General features: G+C 37.6%; 1 long non-coding RNA gene across 1 annotated transcript in view; it reads right to left on the bottom strand.

Moving 5' to 3' along the window:
• Positions 1-1,536: 1,536 nt before the first annotated feature.
• The window catches only part of LOC116696184 (uncharacterized), an 18,962-nt gene continuing 13,176 nt past the window's right edge, over positions 1,537-7,322 (bottom strand). The window contains exon 6 of the long non-coding RNA XR_004333646.1: positions 1,537-1,550. This is a non-coding gene — a long non-coding RNA (uncharacterized LOC116696184). The remainder of the gene's footprint in view (positions 1,551-7,322) is intronic.

The raw sequence follows: 7,322 nt of genomic DNA, 5'->3' as shown, positions 1-7,322 counted from the left end.
AAACGTGCAGTCTTCAGCCCCTACTGGAAGAGGGTCTGGCTGGTCACACATAGCCTTTCGGGATGGTTTATTGACATTTATTTAAACCAATCACAAGCGTCATGGGCGGCTCTGTATGGAGACACGTTGCCGCTGCAAAACAGTCTAGGGAAGGAACTTGTTTTGGTTGCTTTAGTCGTGCAACAGAAAAATTAGATTGGACAGATAGTCTAGCTAGCTGTCTGGATTTACCCTGCAGGGATCTGAGGAGCAGTTAACCATAGTTCCTTTAAATCCACCGGATTTTAGAATGCCAACACAAAGAAAGCGGAAGGTGACAGACATCTGGCCAAAAAGAGGGACATCAGGTGGATTTTCTTGCGGCACCGGAGCAATCCTAGAAGTGGAACATCGTGGATATGGACTACCATAAGTGTATCATGTGAGGCAACTCATCAGACTCTGCGCAGATTTATTCAACTTTATTTACGTATTCAGGGAGTACACATCAGTACATAGATTATTTTCCCAAAGTGTTGCATAGAAGTTGAAAAAGAAACAGAATGAACAGACGTCACACAGTATACACTACCCATAATACCCTAGTGTGCACATGTAGTCGAAGGTCAATGGCAGCATGGTGTGCTTGAGATATAACAAAGTGCATATCGGGGAATAAAGAACTGCGGAGTCGTTACCTGCCAGCAGAGGTGGAAAAAGTACTAAAATATTATATACAAGTAAAAGTACCAATACTTTGATGGGATATTACTCAAGTACAAGTAAAAATACCTATCTGAAAAATGACTCAAGTAAAAGTAATTAGTAGTTAATTTAAAATGTTCTTTAAGCAAAAGTTACTTAGTTACATTAAAAAAAAATGCAAAAATGGACGGGGGGATTTCTCCCATGTAGTGAAAATAGGACATGGGGTCACAAATCCCAAACTATTTTGTTTTTAATTAAAGAAAAATATATACAAGTGTGTAAACATCTATGCAAATTAGGTCTGCACGATTCAGGGGAATAGCTTAGACTTGATTTCACAAATCTCTGCCATGATTTATTTCCTCACAAAGTGTAAAGTTTATTGCACACATGAACTATGACAAAACAAATTGGCAGTACTAAACATATATTTTTTTGGCACCTATAGCACATTGTACATCACCACGAGCCTGTAAACACAGAGGCTTCAATGAAGAGAAGGGAGAGCGCTTTAAAACCTAATTTTATACAGTTTAAAACTCACAGTGGAATGAAGTAGGGCTTGTGATGCAGTCGGCTTGTTAAATTAAATGAGAAATAAAATCTATCTATCTATCTAAAAATAAAAAATAAAAACAAATAATCAAAAAATGTAATCGTGAACAGGATGAATCAAGATCAAGATTTTATGATTAATCATGCTGGCCTAATACAAATATGTACACCTGTAATAACAACATAACATAACACGTGTCACACATGACATTTAAGCCCCTTAGAAAGGTATAATGTGCAATTTTAGTTCAGATCATCCCATAAAACGTTTTCAAACAATCAACTGAAAGTACCATACATTGTTAGTTCTGAGGGCCATCCTTCTTTTTGTCACAAACAATAGTTATAATCCAAATCAAGGCCAAATGACTTATTTTAACTCCATAAATGGGTTAGACCATAATGTTCACAGACCAGACAGCTAGCTTCTACACACCTAAGTAGTCCATGTGAGCTAATTAGATGTATGTGGATTAATTTAGCCAGTCTTCTACATACATTGTCCTACGGCAGGGGTGGACAATTAATTTTCCTAAGGAGCCACATGAGAAACCGGGACTGTTGTGCAGGGCCGGAACAAAAGGCTAAACTCAACTCTGCTCAATATCAATTTAATGTCAGGCGGCACATTCTCAAATGTCTCTTTTTTCTCTGGGCATAATAGCGCAGCAGAGACCACCAAAACACTCTTTAATAAACTCCCCTTCAGAAAATGACTTAGTGTTTTTGGAGATTTTATGGGATGTCACAAAGCTGGTCTTGACTGCTGCATGTCTGGATGCCTTGTTACTTTTGAAGCTTAACTAGCAAAGCTTCAGATGTCCGTGCCCCCTCTGCATCAGTCAAGTTGTATTTCTCTGCGTGGTGTTAAGTATTGTAGTGGCGATTTAAATTATAATCCTTTAACAAAGCGATTTGTACTCTGCAAACTAAGCACACAGATTTACCTTTGGCTTCAGTAAATACATACTTAGAAATTCCATGTTTGGTTAAAAAGTTGACACCTTTATCGACCTTTGTTTCCTTCCCATGAGCTAACATTTTTGAGGGATCTCAGCTAATTCTCTGTATCCAGTTAGGATACAGTTAGCAGCTCGGACCAGTTTTTCTTCTACTTCTTTTTAATAGTGACTTGCAACCAGAGAAGAATAAGTTGCGTACATTCGCACAACAAAAAAAGAATGCCCAGGTCTGGTGTAGTCCAGGTGCGATTTTGTTTTACTCAGTAACGGATAGGATTTATAATGTAGCGAATTACAAAATACAATACTTCACTCAAAATGTAATCAAATACATTTTAAAATACCAATTATTAAAAAACTACTTGAAAAATACAAAATACACAACAAAACTACTCAATACATTAATGTGACTAAATGTATTTTGTTACTTTCTACCTCGGCCTGCCAGCCGTATTTTTGAATGCTAACCAGCTGAGAACCAAATCCTCAGAAAAGGACCAGTGTCCAATAAATCCTGTGTGAGCAAGAACAAGAGGAATTTCCAACTTCTGTAGCTTGGGAGGGAGAGAAAAAGAGTGAAAAGTGAGCGAAAGGGAGAGGGAAAGTGGGAAGTGTTACTAACCTGACAAATAGAGAGCCTAGCAAAATGAACCACTGTCAGTGATCGGATTACAGCTCAAATCCACTGACACAAATTCCCAGTAATTTGTATTAAAAATAAGAGCTAATATTAACTCTATCCATTTTCATTTCCATTTTTGAGTTATTCTTTAAAATCCAAATGCAAACAGGGGTAAAAAACAACAGTTTTAATGGCTTATGCTATGCTGTGTCAAGACCTCTCTCATTCAAAACGAAAGATATATGCAGTAAAGTGATCCCATCAACAACGTTGGTAATTAACCAAGTAAGGATACAGGCAGAATGAGAACCAGCCGCCTCTGTGACCCTGCTATGACCTTCTTCAAACCTCAATATGGCATCAGACTTCATTTGCCCCCGAGGCAAGTAAGATAAACTTGCTTCTCACTCTGCAGGATAACAGGCGTGAGTCAAAATACGAAATCTGGCCTGTGCTTGGAAAGGCGTTTGTAGCAGTAAGACGTGATCTGCGACAAAGTTGTTTGACATAATAGAGGAAACAGGGAGGAAGTGCAGTTGGATTAGTTGGGAGGAGGTAATGGACAACAAAAAAACCTTGCCCACCCACTGTTTAATCAAGTTGGAGTGCGCAATAATTTGGATCTACAGCTGGAGAATTATCTCTTCTTTGTAAATTGCAGGGGTGTGTGTGTGTGTTTGTGTGTGTGTGTGTGTGTGTGTGTGTGTGTGTGTGTGTGTGTGTGTGTGTGTGTGTGTGTGTCTGCAAATAGCAGAGAAGGACACTCACTGGTTGTGTGTGTACAGATGTAGTGAGGCAGAACGGCTGTACAGTTGGTGGTATTTTTTTCAATTGGGCAACAACAGCAGGGTGATGTGTTGGAGGGGATCATTGAGCTCAGGGGTCATGACCGTTGGGGACACACACTCCAGAAGTAAGTAACGATGTTATTACCATGAATCCAGCAAGTGGGGTCATAATAACAGTAACAAGAGTGAGCTGATGCTACTGTGTAAGACTTGAGCTGAACTCCAGTGGGACACTGTGCGGTTTGAACTAAATTCATAATAAATAGGCTGACCTGATTGGCAAAGGCAAGTTGCATTTTAACAATTAATCAATCTCACGGTGCATCAGATTTCACCTCGGCCACATGTGATGTTGCCAAGTCTTCGTCCATGAACTTTCCAACTAAAGAAGCCTTTGGTTTTAAGAATTAAGAGAACTTCTGGTTCTATATTTGTGAATACAATAGCCTATATGTGCAGAAAGTTGATAGGATTGTAAACAAATATAAAGAATATGTTGCATTTTGCCGCACTATTGTGCCCAAGGTGTCAATATGAGCCTCCATGTTAAAAAATAAGTTCACTTTGCAGATGCTGAAATGCTTGCTTTCAAACCTTTATTCAACAATCTTGATTGCGTTTGAGGTTCCATTTAGATTGCAACTAGTGTGACATATTATACATGATCGTATTAGAAATTGTATTCTATAATTACATTTTTTTTAATCTTAACAAAGGTTTCCTGGTTAAATAAAGGTAAATCATTCCTGTAATTTCTACAAATTGACAAACTTTTCCAACTTTCTCAATGAAGGCAATATAACTTTAAAACATGGAATATTGGAGAGGAATTGTCCAACTATTTTTTAATTTAATACCAACAGTGAAACTGCATTGTATATTTTTGACAGAAGTTTAGAATTGTGATGTCAGGAGGCTGTCTTAGCCTACTCCAGTTACAGTTAAGAACATCTTTATTGATTTCACAGCACAGATGGCTGCTCCTACCCCCCCAAACACACACACACACACACACACACACACACACACACACACACACACACACACACACACACACACACACACACACACACACACACACACACACACACACACACACAAGCAGCCTGTTTTCTCTATCTCTAAGGGCAAAAGCTACCCTCGCCACTACAGAAAATAAAACCCTGATGTCTCAATTTACATATTTTGCCCTAAAAATACAGCTTTGTGGTTTGTGAAAAACAGGTTAGTTATGAGTAGCTCCCGGTATTGTCACACATTAACAAAAAAGCTTACTATTTCAAACGGTCACAAGGTTAGCTTATGTGGATGTTATGTCTATGTGTGTTCATGGTTGCCATACAGGGTTCCCGTCAATGTCCTTGGTGCCGGCCTGAGAATGGTTAGTGTGTTCGAGTCCAGCCTTTGTTGCTGGAGGCCCCAGCTATTTTAATAGGTGTTACCGCAGGGTAGACAGGCCGTTGGCTTTGGGATTTAGTTTCACTTGTGCCAACAGAAGTGGTTTAATTGTGAATACCTGAGCTTTAATCAATGCCAAAAAATGTTGGAAGTAACATCAGGAATGTTGGCCATTAGCCAGGGGACCTTGATGAAATTGCTGGAGATATCCAAGAAAAGACTTCTTGCATCCTGCCTGGCTGTCTGCACAGTTAGGTTACACTAAAACACACAAAATGGAGAAAAAAATGTCAAGTCAGATGTGAATACAGCCTTTTATTCTATCTGTTTCAAACTGCTATATGTTCATCAAAGCATTCCATATTTAGTCAGAATCAATATTAAATGCATACACATTCATTATTACTATTTTTAGTGCATAAATTGAAGAGACTTGCAGGATAACGGTTCACTGAAATTGTATTTTAAATTATTTCAAATGAAAAATAAATCAAGTGATTGATTGAAACTACTCCATTCTAAGTACTATTTGAGTTTTACAATAATGCTGTATCTGCAATAAGTTAAATGTATTAAGCTGAAGACATCTTTTAGTTACTTTGTTTACTTTTTTAATTTTGTAAACAAGAAAAACTCTGCAGCTCTTTGTAGGCGAATACAAGTATTGAATCAGAACTCGATATTGGCAGATATTTAATATTTAAAAAATCAGATCATGTTTAGTTTTAGTACATTAAAAGAACACATTGTTTATTGTATGACAATGAAGGAAATCCATGGATGACCTTAAATCGGGGAAAAGCAGGCATTTGTTATAATATTTGACAATATGGGTATCCACTTAATTACATTTACATGTATATTTATAATTCAGAGCTCAGTTATCCAGCAAGCAACAAAAGTCTTTTATTTTTAAATTTAAGGAACATCACATTTTGGCTTATATTGATAATGACCAGCAGCTTCCATTAGGGGCAATTGGGTATGCATGACATATATGTTTCATTAGACACCAGATAAATATGTATGAATGAAAGATCTGCAAGGCACTCTATGCACAAACACACATTCATCAGCGTCACTCTGAATGAGGTAAGAAGGTCTTTAAAAAAAAACTTAGTCTCCCAAGTGTTTATTATTCAGGATCACAGACTCACCGTGGTAAATGAGACCATGTAAAAGGTGTGTGTGTGTGTGTGTGTGTGTGTGTGCGTGCGTGTGTGTGCATGGTAAGCTGAAGGTGGATACACTTTATAGGCGTGAGAACTCTGCTTGCCGAGTACGATTTACCTCCTCTTGTTCTTCCTAAATCCGATTTCTTTTTTCTTCTTCTTTTTTTTAATTCAGTTGACTCTATTCTGAACCTTTGAATATCTCATACTTCTTTCTTTGAAATATAAAGTGGGAGGGAAGGGTGTATTTGTGGTTATATAAACTGTATTAGAGAGTTTGTGTGTTGTGTTGGTTTTAGATCAATTGCCCTACGAATGGACGGAGCTCTAAACATACAACTCTGAACACTGTTTGAATGTGTTTGAACTGTATTTCTAGACACATTTCCATATTGATTAACATGTTATCTGTAAGACATTCAAAGCCCAGACATCATGTAATTTAAAGCTAGGAAACATTATATACATATATAGCATGGTACAGTCCCTGACAAAAGTCTTGTCGCTTATCTATTTTGTAGAAACACCTGCTTTTAACCTGTCTTTTAATTAATCAATTGGTGTAAGAAATAGCTCATATGAAAAGCTAAAACCCTCCCAAATGATGTTCAATGCACTGAAATAAATTATTTTCACTAAAAAAAAGATTTATTATTTAAACAAGACAGAAAGGTCAAATTTTGGCAAGACAAAAGTTTTGTCGACTATACATGAATTGAACAAATTTACTACAAATACTAAAATATGTCAGCCAATTAAATACTGGTGCTGTGAGATTCAAATTTAATATCTTGTATGACTTCCATGAGCTTGAAGGACTGCATCCATGCGGTTTGGCAAGGATCATACAATGTATTGATGAAGTCATCAGGAATAGCTAGGAAAGCAGTCTTGCATGCCTCCAGAGTTCATCAATATTCTTGGTTTGGTCTTCCATGCTTCCTCTTTCATCCTACCCCACATATGCTCAATGATGTTCATGTCTGGTGAGGGCGGCCAATCGAGCATCTTGATCTTCTTCGCACCTTGAGGAACTTTGAAGTTGAGATGGAAGTATGCGATGGAGCACCATCCTGCTGAAGACTTTGGCCTCTTTTATGGTTGGGAATATAAGAGGTAGCTAAGATTTCTTGGTATT

This window comes from Etheostoma spectabile, chromosome 9 (assembly GCF_008692095.1).
Source record: "Etheostoma spectabile isolate EspeVRDwgs_2016 chromosome 9, UIUC_Espe_1.0, whole genome shotgun sequence".
NCBI lineage: Eukaryota > Metazoa > Chordata > Actinopteri > Perciformes > Percidae > Etheostoma > Etheostoma spectabile.
Note: the sequence above shows the minus strand (reverse complement) of the source record. Positions and strands in the feature narration are given on the sequence as shown.